The following is a 17782-nucleotide window of genomic DNA, read 5'->3' on the forward strand; positions in this document are numbered from 1 at the left end:
TGTGTCACCCAACCTTGAGCCCCAAGTTGGGTTCGGTTGGCCCATTTTATTTTGGCCCGTGTCCATGACCCATCAACCCGGGTCCACGACCATCGCCACATGTATTGCCACCGTGGCTCGCCGCCACCATGGTGCTGCCACGTGGCACGCTGCCAACGTGGCACGCTGCCACTTGGTGGCTGCCACTAGGAGGTTGCCAACCTGGCGGCTGCCACCTGGCGGCTGCCAACGTGGCAGCCACGTGTGCTGCCACATGGCGTTTTTTTTGCCATGTGTGCTTCCACGTGGCACGCTCCTATTGGGCATGCATTCCTAGCCTTTTGCGTGGCTAGGATTTTACTTGACTTGATGCATTTTCCCATCTCGCCAAATCCTAAATTTTGGCTCGACATTTGAGATTCTCCGACGCTCGGTTTCGACACTCCAAGATCGAAATTCCGACGTCTAAATGTTAACACTCGGGCGACGAATTAATTTCTTCTGAATTAATTCGTCGAGTCAGTTCGTATATTTTTCTTGGGTGTGACCCGAAGGGTTCAGTCAAGATTAAGCCGTAATATTAATTATATTAATATTACTGATCGGAAGTGACCTCCACCCAGGCATTTCGATCACTTGACCTTGCTGAATATAATAGCTTTCTAATAATTTTGAACCCGCTATCAGAATAATACACTTGTTCGAAGGACACCATTCCTTTTAATCTCCCACTTGTCCTTCCAGACAAGTGTGCATTTAGTGTATAGCCCCTTTCCTATGTCTCTTCATGTCTCTTCATGAACTACAGAGTAAGATTACTCGTCATCTCTGTTACGTCCAGAAGTGTTTCTCGAAATCCGAGTTTGACTGTCAATAAGCAGATGATTTCTAAAATCCATCTGAGCACGGCCATGCATTTTCACAGTATCGCTCTTCGAGAGGCCTTGTAAACAACAAGACATGTTCCCTATTTTTAGTAGGGGACATTTCCAGTCTTGTAATGTAGCTTCTCTTACTAAGAGGACCTACCCGCTTGATATCTGTCGTTATAATCCCCAGTTACGGCAGACGTTTGGCGGATACCAAAGCGGACTAGTACTCAAACAAGAGATCTCCCACTACTCATGGTCAAAGGAAAAGAGTTCCTATAGTAATAATGAGAAAATACTCATGACGATTTTTAAATCTCTTAAAGTATCCTCATAGGTCGATCAAGTATGGTTCTAAACCAATACCTGTGCAAATGATTTATATCCTCATAGCACAAGAAACGATGCTATAAATCATACTACACACTAATCTCTGATGGTCATTAATCGTCCACAAAATATGACCTTGATTAGGGATAATTTTCGATTAAAATATTCAATGTTCACTTAATAGGTGTTTCTTTATCCAAGCCATTGACTTGATACCCTATTTTGAATATTTATTAAAATCGAATGGACTCATTATTTAATTCAAAACCACAATTAAATAGTTTTGTGGAATATTTAGAAATATTTTATTCCACTATGAAACTTCACAATGTTTCATCTTATGATAAATGGTTTTTGCCAAATGTTTTAAGAGTAGTACTCTTCATAAAACATTCATAGAAATCACACTCATATTTGATATGCTTGATTTCTTTCATGCAATTATGAATGTTGTCGTTCACTTATTGCATAGGTTTAGTTATAATTACTTTGCAAACCTTAGCATCTTCATTATCCACCATTTCCATAATAAGATGATAAACTTTGAGAGTGTTAATGTATTACATGTGATTCAGGATTTATTGTCCAAGAAATGGCTCCCACTCATTTTTATGATTCGAGACCTTCTACTTGACAACCTACAATCATCAACGTTCAACAACGAACTTTTCCATTTAACATCTTTCCTTATTATTGCCTTTAAGGCAACAATATTCTCAACATATATTTTAGTAGACTCCCTGATTATGCCTTGCATGGGTTTCACTCCCAGCGACTCACAACGATTTGGGATACCCTAATCACTTGTGAGCATGGAAATTTTCCTTAAATTCCCGCACATTGTACATGGATGCACATCCATGTTACTATTCTCAAGCCACGATACTTCTTGCCTCGTGCTTATAAATGGCTTCCTTCTTAAGGATCTAATCCTTGTTAAGGTTTGTGCTTGCAACATCAAAACTCAAATTATATTTGTTTCCATGTGTCAAGAACTTCATCCAACTACTTATCTAAGTTCTTTGGATGTTCTTGACTATAATCTAATGATCTAATACTTAGATTAATGTCGATTGGTATTATATACGTACTTTACATGCTCTAAGCATGTAAGTCATCTGACGATTCCATATCATAGCTTTACACGATGGATTTAATTCTAGAAAGATTCTCAATTTTATTCCATCCATGTGACTTTTAGCTCATACAGTTACACTGAGTCTTGCCAAATTATTCGCTATATGATATGGTTGAAAGTCTCTTACTAGAGTCTTTCTTCTTTGACTTAGTACTTAGCCTAGCTTATACTTAGTTCGAACATTTACTTAGTTTCACACATATGGGTCGAAAGCCTTTCAAAGTCCTTCATGTTTAACATGGTAATTTCTTTTACTCATTTAATCATTTAATTAAGTCTATACCATAGAACTTAATTCCCAACATGTACTAAGTATCATCTTTAGCTCGGTCCATTGTCGAAAATACTTTGAAATCTAAGCATTTAGCATTTGATAGTTGTTTCACAATAGAGTTCGTAAACTTCTTGTTGGACCATTACTTTTTCTCCCACCAAACTTCTTGTTCATCAGAATTTATATGTTTCTCCATAAGTCAATCCTCTTATTAACTTTATGAGTAAACATGTTCCAATTCCTTCATGCAATGCTTCCTTTAATCTCATGACGGATTCCATTTGCTTGCTTTCAAATCTAGCATTATTTAGATTTTCAAAACCCTTAGACTATTCCATAGTCACTTCCAAAATCCTATTTTGGGAAGGCGGTTTTTGTATCTATTTTTCCATATTTCATATGTGCAATTTTGCTAGATCAATCACGAAAAGACTTGAGCATTCCGATTGGTGAATAGGTTTTTATTAAAATCAACTCTTTGAAATTAATTATATCCTTTTCAACCAATCTAGCTATGTATGCATATACATTTCCACATTTGTTAGTTTTCTCCTTGAAAACTTATTTGCAATCGATGGGTCTTTCACCTTTCATGCAAATTAATCAAGTTTCAAACATGATTTTCAAACATGGAGTCTATTTCGGATTTTCATGGCCTTTAACCATTATTCGGAATTTGGATTTGTCGTAGCTATCTTACAAGACATTATTCCTTTACTATCTAATAGTAAATAGTATGCTTGTAAGTCTTAGGTTTGTTTCTAACTTAATAGAAAATTTATAGGATTCAATCCAAGCCTTTGGTGAATTCTATACCTATACGGGGTGATTGCATCAAACACTGAGTTTTAAGGCGCTTTCAAAGCCCTTTTATTATGTTGATCTTACTCCAACATTTTTAATGTTTTGTGAGTAATAAATTCTCTTTTAAGGCACTTGTAAAGTCCTTTTGCGTATTCTTGATCAAGCATTCTCATGAAGTCCTTTAAGGTCTTCCGAGATTCTCAGTTCTAGTTTGTTGCTAAGCTCGATGGTCATCGAGTTCATTTTCCTCCCACTTGTTGTTTTGGAAGCGTGTTACTTTCTAGAAAGACACTACTTAGAGAAACAAACATCTTGTTCTCAATTAGGTTGTGGAGGTAATGCCCGTAGTCTCACTTGAATGCTTACAAAGAGACATGTATATTGTCTTTGGGTAAAAGTTCGTTGTGAAACAAACAGTTAGCTCCCACTTGAGCTATCTTAGTCTTTATTGAGCCATCTAGCTCCCACTGAGCCATCTAGCTCCCACTGAGCCACTTAGCTCCCACTGAGCTAGTGAACTCCCACTGAGACTAAGAGCCTTAGACATATACTTGAAAAGACTATGTTCTTTGTGGAGTTATTTATGAAAATTTCCATTCATAACTTTGAGATGGTCACGCTTGGCTCATCTCTCGATCTAATCTTGACGTTTTGATATCTTGCCAAGTCGATTCTGTACTTCACTGAACTCTTGAGCTACTCAAGCCAAGTTTGTTCAAATTTGATGAATATAGCCATATCCTTTCAAATTCTTTGTGAAACATTGAAGTAATTGAATCCTCTTTAGCCTTCGGAGTCAATTGTCTATACCAAGAACAATAACTCTCTACTTTGTCGGTTTCAACAAGTAAGACTTGCTTGTCTTAGAACGATTCTTGTCGACGTGACATCGCTAAAGATGTTTGGAACACAAATCAAGCCCATGACTTGAACTTAGTGAGTTTTATCATGTTAGGGAAATATTTGTTTATAATCAAGCATTCTTGACTCAATGCTTGGATAACCATGCCATTCAAATAAATCTCGCAACTATTGCTCATTACTTTGAATGTGAGTCTTTCCGTGTGTAAACGGATCAATTGCTGATTATGGAACATAATAACCATTACTTGTTCCAGCCTTTGGCTTAAAAGGTCTTTAAACAAAACATACGACCGTACAACTGATGTAGCTCTTCTTGCTTCATTCTAAGCTTGTAAGTCGATAACTTAGCTTAACTTCAATCGTTTGAGGTCACTATCATAGTGGAACACTCAAGCAGTTACCGATACTTGTGAAGATAACTGTAGGGAATATTTCAAGCATTATGATCCCAAACTTGAACCCCACTGTGATCATACACTAAAGTATGGTGGCGTTCCAAAGGGAAAGAGAAGAGAGCAAAAGAGTCGCCAACGAGTTTTAGAAACTTGTAAACCCAAAAGACAATCCAAAAGGACCATCAACTCCATAAGGTCTTGAACCAAACAGGGTTCGGGGATGAGGGTACGAATCCAATCTACAAAAGAAAGGACCCGCTGATGGGATGAAGAACGGTAGGTCGTTGGGCTACCACCCCACCCAATCAAAAAAAAATTTGTAACTCAACTAACCCCTATGAAGTGTAGTGGTAAGTCAAGGTCGAACCCAAAGGAATGGAGGTCGAATGCACAATGCCTAAGTTAAGCTATTCCGAATTCTAGTAGGGGTTTATGGTAGAAACTAGAGCTAAGCTAGGTAATGCAAAAAGCTAGTACTAATTGAATGCTAAGGCACTAAGGGAATGGATCCACATGCATCAACAATGAAGTTCAATCAACTTGGGGAATCAACCAATCAAGTCAAGCAATGTGAGGGAAAACCGAAATTGCAACCAAGAGAGTGCATCAAGCTATTCTCCTAGAGGTCTAATTAGCGTCAACTACATCAAACACTAGCTAGGAAACATCACAAGATATCTCAATCGAGTAAACGTAAGCCACAAATCAATGGTCCGTATCAATATGAACTCACAATGCAATCTAGTGTGAATAACAAGGGTGATCAAGCCTAATCAAGCACACACATGCACAAAATCAATCAACCAATTTAATCACATTATCAACTCAATCAATTTCCCCCAAATTAATCTCAATTCATCATCAATACATGCTTCACCACTACCCTAGCAAATAAACTACTCACAATCCATGAAGAACATCAAAATCAAAGCTAAACTAATCATCATTCCCAAATTCATCAATTGAAATCAAATTGAAACCAACAAATTCAATCAAAATCAATCAAACTATCAATTAACCAAATCTAACAACAATACTAATGAAATCAAACATTAAATTGCATTAAAGAGTAAAGAATCCTTACAAACTTGATAGAAATCAAATCAAATGAAGCAATCTTCAATCATCAATCATCAAACCCACACTTTCTCTCTCTAAAAATGCTAAGAACTAGTGTTTTCTCTCTCTAGAATCTAATCTAATCTAATTCTCCCCTCATTAAGATCTAATTCTCTCCCTATAAAAGGAAAGAAATAACTATCAAATACAAAGAGGAAGTTGGGAATGTCGTCCAAAAACAGACCCACGCCGGTGCGGGCGCTCAGAGGAGAGAGAATGGTGCGCACGGGAGCACACCCAGACAGGTGCGCCCGCACGCACCTGGTGTGCGGCCGCACTCGACATATGTGCGGCCGCACACTCCTCGAGTGCGCCCGCACAAGGCTGCTGCTTCCTTCTCTTCTTCTTCGTCCTAGTTCATTCGGTGCACACATCCTAGATGATGGTGATGGAGGACAAGGTAGGCAGGAACTTCCTTGAATTTCTTGAAGGGTATAAGCCATGAGAAAGGCATATACAAGACTTTGAAGCATGCTCCTTGGACCTCCCTTTGACTTGAGATTTCTTGCACAAGCTTTAGGCATGAAAATCAATGGAAAACTATGGAGAGGAAGCTCGGGAATCCTTGGACAATCAATCACAACCTACAATCAAAGGATAAAAAGCAAGTAAAAGGGAAAAATAGCAAGTAAACTAGAAAATGCATAAAATAGAGAAACTACTACAAAAAGCATAAAATGAAGAAAACTAGAATAAAACTAAGGAAAACTAAAGAAGAGAGTAATAAAATGAAATAAAATTTATCCAAAAAGGGACCAAATGAGTGCCATAAATGTCACTCATCAAATTCCCCCAAGCTAAACTTTTGCTCGTCCTCGAGCAAAACAAAGCAAGAAAGATAAAGGATGAAAATTTTATTGAAAATGAAAAAGAAAGACTCAAGATAAGAATATACACTAAAACTCACTGTCGTAGGAATCACGGTTGCTTTTAGCTACAACAAGCCCTTTAAACCCCAAAGTCGCCTATGAGGACGAGTGAGGTCTCGTAAGGGTATCCTAAGAGTTTGACCCATAACTCTCCACCAAACATCAATGAGGCAGACCATAAAAAAAAAGGAAAATAAAATGAAAACAAACCTTTACGAAATGAACTAACACAAAGACTATAATGCAAATGAATGACAATCTTTCTCAAGTAGTTAAGGTATGCACTTTTCAAGATATCCTAGGTTGATTGAAACATAGGGTATGCTAGGCATAGGAACTAGTCATCACAATCCACGTTCATCCCAAACAATCTTACCGCGTTCTCCCCACTAGTCTCAAATCTCCCCTTAGTGAGAGTCCCAATGATTCCTCGAAGGAACCGGAAAAAGAATTATTTTTAGGCTACTCGACAATCTTGACTATGCATCCCCTTTCCTTAGGCAATGACCCATGATGCCCTCCCCCGAATAGTGACTCAACTATCTAGGTCGAAAGGTCTTTCCCCAAGGTTGTAACGTAAGGCAATAAGGGTGAACGTAGGCTAAAATTTAAAATTTGGTGGTTTTCCTAATAGTGAAGCAAAGATTGCGCATTTCTTTACACCAAAACTAAGTTATCACCAAACAAAAACAACACCCCCAAGCTTACTTGAAGCTATACTCACAAAGAAATATATACAAAAAGCGTACACGCTCCTCCCCCAAGCTAAAATGAAGCATTGTCCTCAATGCTTAGAAGGAGAAAAGAATACATCGAAATATTTTTGAATTTTTTTCACTTTTTCAACTTTTTGTTTTTTTTTTAGAATTTGCAATGTCCTTGCCTTTTACTTAATTCGGACGGCTTTTTCTATAAGCAACTTATTTGTCCATGCCTTTTTGAAGTAGGACGGCTTTTTCTCAAATATTTGCCATTATTCACAAAGAAAATGATATCACAAACTTGCATTCATAAAAACTAAAACTCCAACTCATCCACCACAAACTCCATCTCAAATGATCATTTTGCTTCACAAAAACCAAGAAAAGAAAGAAAATGAAACAAAAGGTCAAATAACTAAAGATGTGGCTTGAAAAGAAGGGATAAGGCTCAAATGGTTGCAAGAAGGCAAATGTAAACCCAAAAATAACAAAAAATGAATAAAGCTATCCTAAAAATGAAAAATACCACCCCGAAAAAGGTGCCTTTTTCTTCCCTAGATAGTTCGGTCTCGGGTTTGAGAATCATACATCAAGCTTTATTAGATTAGGTTTGCATAATCAAGGATCCACGCCGCTCATACAAGGAATGTTGAAGGCTAGAAAAACAAGTAACCTCACAAGGTTGTGGCAAAAACTCACTAGTGGTGTCAAATTGACTATAGGGAGCAACTACGAACATGCCACAAACAAGTAGAATCCGGCTTCATGATCCTCCTAGTTCAAACCAACTACCCTAGCATACACCTATCCTAGAGTCAACCAAACATAGTCTCAAACCGTGCATACCTTTACAACCTAGGAAGAGAATCATGCAAAAGACAAATCCAATGTACAAAGTTCATTTCATAAGAAAAATCAAAAATAAAGCCTAAAAATCACATCAAGAATAAAAGGAAAAATAAAGGAAAGCAAAAGAAAAGGAAAATAAAAGAAAACAAAGTAAAAGAAAGGGAGACATAGAAAAGGAAATATAGGAGAAATAATATGAAATGGACTAGAAGGCAAGTTAAACACATAAGAATCCCAATCGTCAAACAAGTGATCGATCGACATCAACGTCATCGATCCCAAACACATTATGTGTTAACAAGCATCCATCCTCGAACCATTCAACTTCCCCTAAACTAATCCTATTCTATGCAACCAAGAAAAATAAAGAGAAAAATAAGAAAGATCTCACCGGGCTTCCAAGCTTAGCAAAAATAAACGAAGTAAGTAGAAACCACCTCGTTGCATTCCATAAACAGAAGCTTTTTCAAGAAACCAAGTGAGAAAAAGAGAATAAAAGAATTTATATACAAAGAAAATTGTCAGTAACTTCCAAATGAAATCAGCCGAAAATTCGGCAGCATAACGACAATAAATGAAAAATATATATATCAGAGACAGTGAAACATCAGGAAACATCATCAACAACAAGAATCGTCAGAATAACAGCAGAGCAGATAGATAGGGAACAGAGTAAGTCATCATCAGAGAAATCAGCAGATAAAACATCACAGAGACATCAGATCAGACAGAGGACATGGAGGCTAAGAAGGAAAATGCTAAATGAACCACTAGCAAGGAGGAGGACATGCAAACCACAACCAACCTAAACCAACTCCCCCAAGCTAGAAATGAGCTACCCCTCCCCCAAGCCAAACCCAACCATAGGGCAAACAAGGAACACAATCATAAAGCATGCATACGGAGAGGGGTAGCCAACATGGCTCACTCGGCACTAAAGTAGGGGGTAGAACTAGAGCTCCCCTCACCCATAGAAACAACCTCCTTCCCTTTAGCCCTACCTAACCTTCTAAGGGCATCAGCAGCAAAATACTCAGACCAATCATCCAAAACAGGGGGGCCCGAACGACCCCACCTCCCCTCAGTCTCAGGGGAAGGGAAAGGAGCAGGGTTAGCTGGATCATAAGTCCAGTCACACCCTCCCGGCCTCTTGTAATCATAATCCCCTCTAGAGGTCCCACGAATGGCACTATGTGCCACATGTGGGCCCTCCCAATAGGGATAGCAGAGACGGGGCCCCACCGCCTTGTCAAAAGGCTCCCACTATGGGATAGGGCCCTCTTGGACCGGGAGGTACGGGTAGTTCACATAAGGCTCAATATCCCCCCTAGAAACATGATAGTCATACACCCTCCTAGCATGATAATCATAGCAACCCTCCAAACAACCATTCCCATAGAAGAGGAAGAAGACAAAGCAAAAGTAAGGGCATCAATCTTTTCATGCAAGCTAGACAAGTCATGCAAGGAAGGAGATGAAGGAGAAAGAGGAGTAGGAGAAGAAGTACTAGGGTTACCTCCCTTAGATGATGAGGCCTTAGACCTTGGATGAGCATTTCCCGAAGAAGGCATGGAAACCCGACGAAAAGAACTTGGAATATCTCTCTTGGGCGGCTTCCAAGGGTAGGATGAATTTTTGTCTCTCACCATCGACCCTTCGTAGAGGATAAGGCACCAATCGGTAGTCCTCGATACTTTCCAAATGAACAAATCATCCATGATGGTGCGCTCAATGAACTTTTGGTTGATCAAGGCAAACGTGCCCAACAAGCAAGATGAAGACTTCTCTCTTGGGTCCTTAATCTCCTTAAGATCCCCAATCTTGGATGCATACTTTTTGTTAAGTGACAACACAATGATGGTTGTCTATGGTTGGCTAGTCGACCCAAGGATGATGAAGTGGCTCCAAGAGATTCCTTGGAGAAAAATGCATAAGTAAGGATGCGGCTAAAATAGCGCATCGCACCATGGACTATTGAGGCCGATTTTGAAGATTGAGCACAATAAGCGTCTTCAATAGAAATGCTATCCCACCAATCATCCTCATCATACTTATGGTCGTGATGAAGAGTTTCATAGGCCGGATAAATCAAAGGCACACCCTCGATGGGCTCCGGAAAATGGAACATCTTGTTTAGGAATGAAAGGGGAATAGAATAATCGTCATTGAACACTTGGAAAGATAGCGTTGGACATTCATTGTCGTTGCTACTCTTGTGCACATCGAGCGATGATAGAAATTCATACGTGAGCCTTGCAAAAGTGGGAGCACTAAGATCAATGAATTGCTCAAGGCCCAAATTCCTTGCTAACAATCGGACATCATCGTCGATCCCTAGAAGAGTAGTGGTGTCATGATCATAAAATCTCGTAGAATATAATTTCCTTGATGATAGACTCTCGAATCGGTCCCAATGCTTTTGGACCTTGAACTTGATGTCGTATGTTTCTTTGATGGTGGAAGGTGGATCAATAGTTCTTCTTGAATTTGTAACCTTAGTGCGCTTTGCTTGCCTTGAACCACCCATCTACAAAATAATGGACAAAGAGAATGGTTTCAAAAATAGGAATAGTATGCCAAAAAATCAATCATGAATATGGGGAAAAATAAAGTGTACAATATTCCATAAGTTAAGCAAAAATTCAATAGAGGTGAATAATGCATAATCAAAGCATCACAATTGACACAAATATTACCCCAAATCACAATTAATAGAAGCAACAATATATCATATTACCAACAAACCATTATCTCCATTATCACCATCAACATCAACAAAATACCCTAAAACTAATCATATGAAAATCCAACAAAATTCATGCCAAAATGCATAATATGCTCAAATAGTATCATCATCATAATTAAATTTCACAAAACCAACATCAAAATTTTCATAGTCATCAACATAAGAACAAGTAGTGGTAGTAATGGTGGTGAGAGTGAGGGTGGCACTAATCATGCTCAAAGTCTCATGAGGTATAAAAATTGAAACTTTATCGCATAAAACATGCAATTATACTCTCAATTGATGGGAAATCACAAGATTTAAGCAAGGAAAACACTACTACTCATAAACATCTCCAACAATCATACCAACAAGTTCCAATTGAAAAGTACCCAAAATTTTCAAACTAGGAGTGAGAAAATTACCTTTAATGATGTAGAATGAAGACTTGGGTAACAAAGTAGTGAGAATTATGGAGATTTTGATGTAGAAAGATGAAAAACAATATGATGAAGATGAAGTATAACTATGAGCAACCCCAATAGATCTATGAAGGAAGTAAAATGAAGTAGGATAGAGAGAGAGAAGGAAAATCGGGTTAAAAGAGGAGGGAAAACAAACCCCTCGTACACCCAGCTAGGTGCGGCCGCACATGGGAGATGTGCGCCCGCACAGAGCTCGTGTGCGGCCGCACATAACTGGTGTGCGGGCGCACAAAAACTGGGCTTTAAATCCGAGCTTCTTCCTCCCTCATCTAGTGCGCACACCCCCTATGATGGTCATGGGGAACCATATAGGCAGTAGCTACACTTCATATTGGAGAGTGAAAAACATGAAAATCATGAAAATAAACACAAGTACTCACCATCCTCCATACTTACCCACTTTTTTAACTTAAGAATTGGGACAAGTTTACCTTAAAATTGGTATCAAAATTGTTGGAAATCAACTCAAACCAACCTACAACATCAAACACAACGAGATTAAACCACAAAAACACCATCAAAACGCAAAGAAAAACCAAAAGAAAGAGGAAGAAAAAGTTAGAAAACACGGGTTGCCTCCCGTGAAGCGCTTATTTTAGAGTCTTAAGCTAGACATCCTCCACCTCTTTCAAGGTGGATCATAGAGAGTCATATCATGGATGACCCCCACAAATACACCATTATAATACCGCTTGAGCCTATGTCCGTTGACCTTAAAATTCCTCGAAAAATCCAAAGGAGAAATTTCAATAGAGCCATTAGAGAACACCTCTTGAACAACAAAAGGACCGGGCCAACGAGACATCAATTTTCCGGGGAAAAGCCTCATTTTGGAATTGAAAAGGAGCACCTTATCCCTCGGAACAAACTCTTTCTTCTCAATGAGCTTATCATGCACCTCCTTAGTTCTAGCTTTATACAAGCTAGCACAATCATACGCATCCAACCGAAGCTCTTCTAATTCATGTAGGTCCAACCAACGTTGCTCACCTGCACTAGCTAAATCAAAATTGATCTTCTTAATAGCCCAATGAGTGCGGTGCTTGATGAGTGTCATTTATGGCACTCATAAGGTAGTCTTTTAGGTTATTTCTTTCCCTTTTTGTTGCTTTCTTCTTTTAGTTTTGGCCCTTTTTCCTTTAGTTTCTCCTTTTTCCTCTTTCTTTATGTTTCTCGTGTTTTTTATCGTGTTTTTCCTTTATTTTTCTCTTTTTCCCTTTTATTTCCTTCCTTTGTTTACTTGTGTAGGTATTGTGAGATTCACCTTGGCGAAGGATGCAGTTCGGGACCTCAATGATCAAGCAAGGAAGAAGCATTTGGCTAGAGAGGGCTTAGAGAGGCCTTGGGGAGACCTCGGAGAGGTCTCCATGGCATCCCACCAGGCCGCGGGCGCAGGCTCTTATTGTTCAAAAATGTCAAAAGTTGGCAGGAACTAGCCGCGGTTGCCCCGCGGTCTCTCCGCGGGCGCGGGCAATTTGGAGAGGTCTCTTCGCTCAGAGAGACCGCGGCTCCCCTGATCAGCCTTTGGGAGCAGGGGACTTCGCTGCGGGCGCGGGCCCTTGAGGCCGCGGGCGCGGGTGCTGCCCAGGCAGCCCGCGGAGGGTTCCGTACCCATTTTTCCGCGGGCGCGGGCTTATCGAGAGAGACCGCGGGAGCTGCCGATTTCTTCTTAGCCTATAAATTGAATTGTATTTCCTTTTTGAAGGTAACTTTTTGATAATTTTCATTAGCTTAGTTTTACAGAGAGAAGTTAGAGAGAAGTTAGAGAGAAGTTCTTGGTTTTGGATTTGTAACTCAACATTTGATCAATCAAGTTTGGATTTCTTCATTTTCAATCATCAATTTTAGTGAGATTCTCTTCTTTCTTTCATCTTTTACTTACTTGTTATTTGATTCTTTTGCTTGATGTTTTTTTTTCTTGGATTTGAGTTTGATAATATTGAATACTTTGATTTCTATTAGATTTTTGATATAGAATGCTGATCAATGCAATTTCTAGTTATTTGTTCTTGAATTTCACCATGATTAGTGAGTAGATTAGTTGCTAGGGAAAGGGGGAAGCATGTTTGATTAATGAAAATGCTAGTTGATGCTCTTTGATTGGTTGATTTGTTGCAATTAAATTGGTTGACATAGTTTTGCATGAGATTGATTAGATTAGGATTGATCACCCTATAAGATTAATCTAGATTGCATTGCAACTCTTAATGACATGACCAATTAATTTAAAGGTTTCTCTAATTGATTGAGTTTGCTTATGATTCTTCTTGGTTTGCCTTTCATAGCGACCACTAGATTGGCCTATAGGAGATAGTATTTGAACTCTTTTGATTGCTACTATTGTTTGTCCATTGCAATACTTGAATTAATTGATTGAGCTTTAATCTAGCATTATCATTGATTTTGCATGTGGAACCCATATCCCTAGTGTTTAGACCTTTGATTATTTGTTGAATTTGATCTAGTTCATTTTAGTACCAACCAATATCTCATTTTCGACTCCGAGGTAGCTTGACTTAGACTTTAGTTTTCATCATTGCATTCCCTTGGGACCGACCCTTAACTTACCCTATATTCATATAAGGTTGGTTAGGTGTTTACAAATTTAGTTTGGCTTGGGGAAAGGGTAGAAAACGACATGCATTTTCCTCTTGTCAAAATGGCGCCGTTGCCGGGGAATGCTATTGGTGCTTAGCTTTTGTTGTTGAGTCTACTTCATTTTATAAAAAAAATACAAAAAGATTTTGTTTCTTTAGGATACACTTGTAGCCGTGCTACTAATATTTTTGTTTGAGTTTTGCATGCATAGAACCCGTGATCGTTCCCTTGTTCCCCTTGATCCGGAAATTGAGAGGACTCTTTCAAGAAGAAGAGTGGATAATAGATCCTTGGGTTATAGCTCTTCAAGTGAAGAAGAAATTCAAGAAGAGCAAGGAATGGGTGAAAATCCTAGAATAGCCTTGAAGGAGCTTGGAGTGCCCGGGGCATATAGGTTTGAGAGCGGAATAGCTCCACCTACTACTCCGGCAAATGACTTCGAAATCGGGCCGGCAATGATCACCTTGATTGAGAGAAGGCAATATAGTGGGGCTAAGAATGAGAGCCCATTGAACCATCTAAAAGAGTTTGAAAAATATTGCAACACCATCAAAGTCAATGGGGTTTCTCAAGAATTTATCCGCCTCAAGTTGTTCCCTTTCTCTCTAATAGGAAGATCTTTGGAGTGGCTAGACAAAGAGGTGAAGCCCAACTCCTTGAGAACTTGGGACGATGTCACAAAGGCTTTCTTGTCCCGCTTCTACCCCCAAAAGAAGACGGCGGAGGCAAGAGCCTTGATTCAAGGGTTCAAGCAAAGGCCGAGTGAAAGCCTTTACGAAGCATGGGAGAGATTCAAAGAGTATCAAAGGGAGTGCCCTCACCACGGAATCCCCACATACCGAGTGATCCAAATCTTCTATGGCGGTTTAAGTCCCCAAGGCAAGTCATGCCTTGATGGAGGGGCCGAGGGCCCTATCATGAACAAAACCGAAGAAGAAGTTGTGGACATCATTGAGGACGTGGTGACATATTATAGGGATTGGCAAGATGGGGAGAGGGACTCTTCAAGCAAGCAATCTTCATTGTACTCGGTGGACCATCTAAATGCAATCAACAACCTTTCCTCCCAAATGACAAACTTAGGAAAGGAGGTCACTGCAATCAAAGCTAAGTTGGAGAGCACTTCTTCCCCTTCTCAAGCTTCAAATCTTCCCTCCCAATTTAAGGGGAGAGGTACTCCTTCTAACTCTCAACCCCCTCCCTCTTCACATAATATGCCTTTGGGTTGCTTGTTTTGTGATGCATGTGGATCGTATGATCATGACTCTAGTGCTTGTCCTAATGAATGTGTTGATGAGTTTGATAACCATGAGAGTGAACATGTGAATTATGTGTCGAATAATAATGGTCAACGGTTTGATAATCAAAGGGGTCAATGGAATAGGAACTTCCAAGGCCAAGGCAATTTTGACAACTATAACCAAGGTGGTGGTTATAGAAACCAAGGGAACCAAGGTTCTCGTGGTAGCTATAATAATCAAGGTTATAGTGGCCAAAATCAAGGCCAATATTATGGTAATCAAGGCCAAAATTATGGTAACCAAAACCAAGGTTATGGAAATCATAACCAAGGTAGTGGTAACCATAATCAAGGTGGTGGAAACCATAATCAAAGCTATGGCCAAAGTCAAAATAGGAGTAATTGGAACAATCAAGGATGGGGTAATTTTCAAAATAATTCTCAAAGAGGTCCCCCACCCGGGTTTGTTCCAAAAACTCAAGGTGAAAGTTCCTATTCTCAACCTTCTTCACCTAGGACTAATTTGAAGGAGATAATTGAGAATCAAACCAAGTTGTTGAACACATACATGGCCGTGAGCGATAAAAAATTCAATGAAATGATGACCCACAATAAAATGCTTGAAAACCAAATCTCTCAACTTGCTAATGCCTTGAAATATCATGCAAGCCCTTCTTCTTTACCTTCCCAAGGTCTTGACCCCAAGAAACCCGTGAATGCTATTGTTACTAGGAGTGGAAAGGTACTTGAGGAGGTATTGCCTAGGAAGGATGTAGATAAGGAGATTCCTAGGGAGGTTTTGGTTGAGGATGAGGAAAAAAGGGCATCATTGGATGAGGTAGTTGTTGAGACACCTAGAGAGGTGAAAGTAGAGAAAGAGATTGTGAGACCCAAACTCCCCTACCCACAAAAATTCATGAGACACAAATTGGATGAACAATTTGGGAGATTCATTGAGATGCTAAAACAACTCCACCTTTCTCTACCTTTTACCGATGTGATCAACCAAATGCCAAACTATGCCAAATTCCTCAAGGATATTTTGAGTGGGAGAAGAACTTGTGAGGTTGTGGAAACCATCAATTTGACCGAAAATTGTAGTGCTATCATCATGAACAAAATGCCACCCAAGTTGAAGGACCCCGGGAACTTCTCCATCCCTTGTGCAATTAACAAGATGCAAATTGATAATGCCTTATGTGACTTGGGAGCTAGTGTGAGCCTAATGCCATATTCGGTTTATCAAAGACTTGAGCTAGGGGAACTCTTACCTTCTAACATTACCTTGCAATTAGCGGATAGGTCTATCAAATTTCCAAAAGGTAAGGTAGAAGATGTCCCTTTGAGGGTGGGGAAGTTTGTGTTTCCCGTGGATTTTGTTGTTCTTGAAATGGATGAGGATGCCACCATTCCGATCATTTTAGGTAGACCCTTTCTTGCTACCTCGGGAGCCATGATTGATGTGAGAAATGCTAAGATCTCCCTTAAGGTGGGAGAAGAGGTTATAGAATTTGATTTGAATGAAAGCATGAAATATCCATGTTCTTCTTTGGAAAATTGTATGATGATTGATTCACTTGATATTGTTGTGTCTTCCATGCATGAGCACTTGCTCACTTCTAACGATGCTCTTGAGAATGTTTTGTTGAACAAAGACAAGGTAGGTGCTTCATGCAAGGAGATGACTTTCTATGAGGAGTTACTTGATGGAACTGTGGAGGACGTGGATGAGCAAACATGTTTTGGAATCTCAAGCCATGAAGCTTTGCAAGTGGCCACATCACAAGAAGGTAATGGTGTGCCTATGGTGGAGCTCAAACCTCTACCATCACACCTTAGGTATGAATTCTTGGGCCCTCATTCTACTTACCCCGTGATAGTTAGTGCATCCTTGAGCGAGAGCCAAGCTCAAGCGTTATGTGGTGTTTTAAGAAAACACCAAGGTGCTTTGGGGTACACAATTGATGACCTTAAAGGTATAAGCCCCGCTTTGTGCCAACACCACATAACGCTTGAGGAAGGCGCCCTTCCTTCTATTGAACGACAAAGGAAACTACATCCCCAAATGGGAGAAGTAGTCAAGAAAGAGATCACCAAGCTTTTGGATGCGGGAATCATATTCCCCATCTCAAGCTCAAGGTGGGTCTCCCCCGTGCATGTCGTTCCTAAAAAGGGGGGTATGACCGTAGTTGAGAATGAGAAAGGTGAGCTCATTCCAACTAGAACGGTCACCGGTTGGAGGATGTGTATAGACTATAGACGTCTAAACACATCAACCAAAAAGGATCACTTCCCTCTCCCTTTTATTGACCAAATGCTTGAAAGGTTGACTAGGCACAAATTCTATTGCTTCCTTGATGGATATTCGGGATTCTTTCAAATTCCTATTCATCCCGAGGATCAAGAAAAGACAACCTTCACATGCCCCTATGGTACTTTTGCATATAGAAGAATGCCCTTTGGATTGTGTAATGCTCCGGCGACCTTTCAAAGGTGTATGATGAGCATTTTTGGGGACATGCTTGAAGAGGAAATGGAAGTCT

The 17782-nt window shown here is 39.7% G+C and overlaps 1 pseudogene; it reads right to left on the reverse strand.

Moving 5' to 3' along the window:
• Positions 1 to 14729: 14729 nt before the first annotated feature.
• On the reverse strand, positions 14730 to 14828 carry LOC145609819 (small nucleolar RNA R71; annotated as a pseudogene).
• Positions 14829 to 17782: the final 2954 nt, after the last annotated feature.

The sequence above is a fragment of the Chenopodium album genome, chromosome 23 (genome assembly GCF_948465745.1).
Source record: "Chenopodium album chromosome 23, dcCheAlbu1.1, whole genome shotgun sequence".
In the NCBI taxonomy this organism is placed as follows: Eukaryota; Viridiplantae; Streptophyta; class Magnoliopsida; order Caryophyllales; family Amaranthaceae; genus Chenopodium; species Chenopodium album.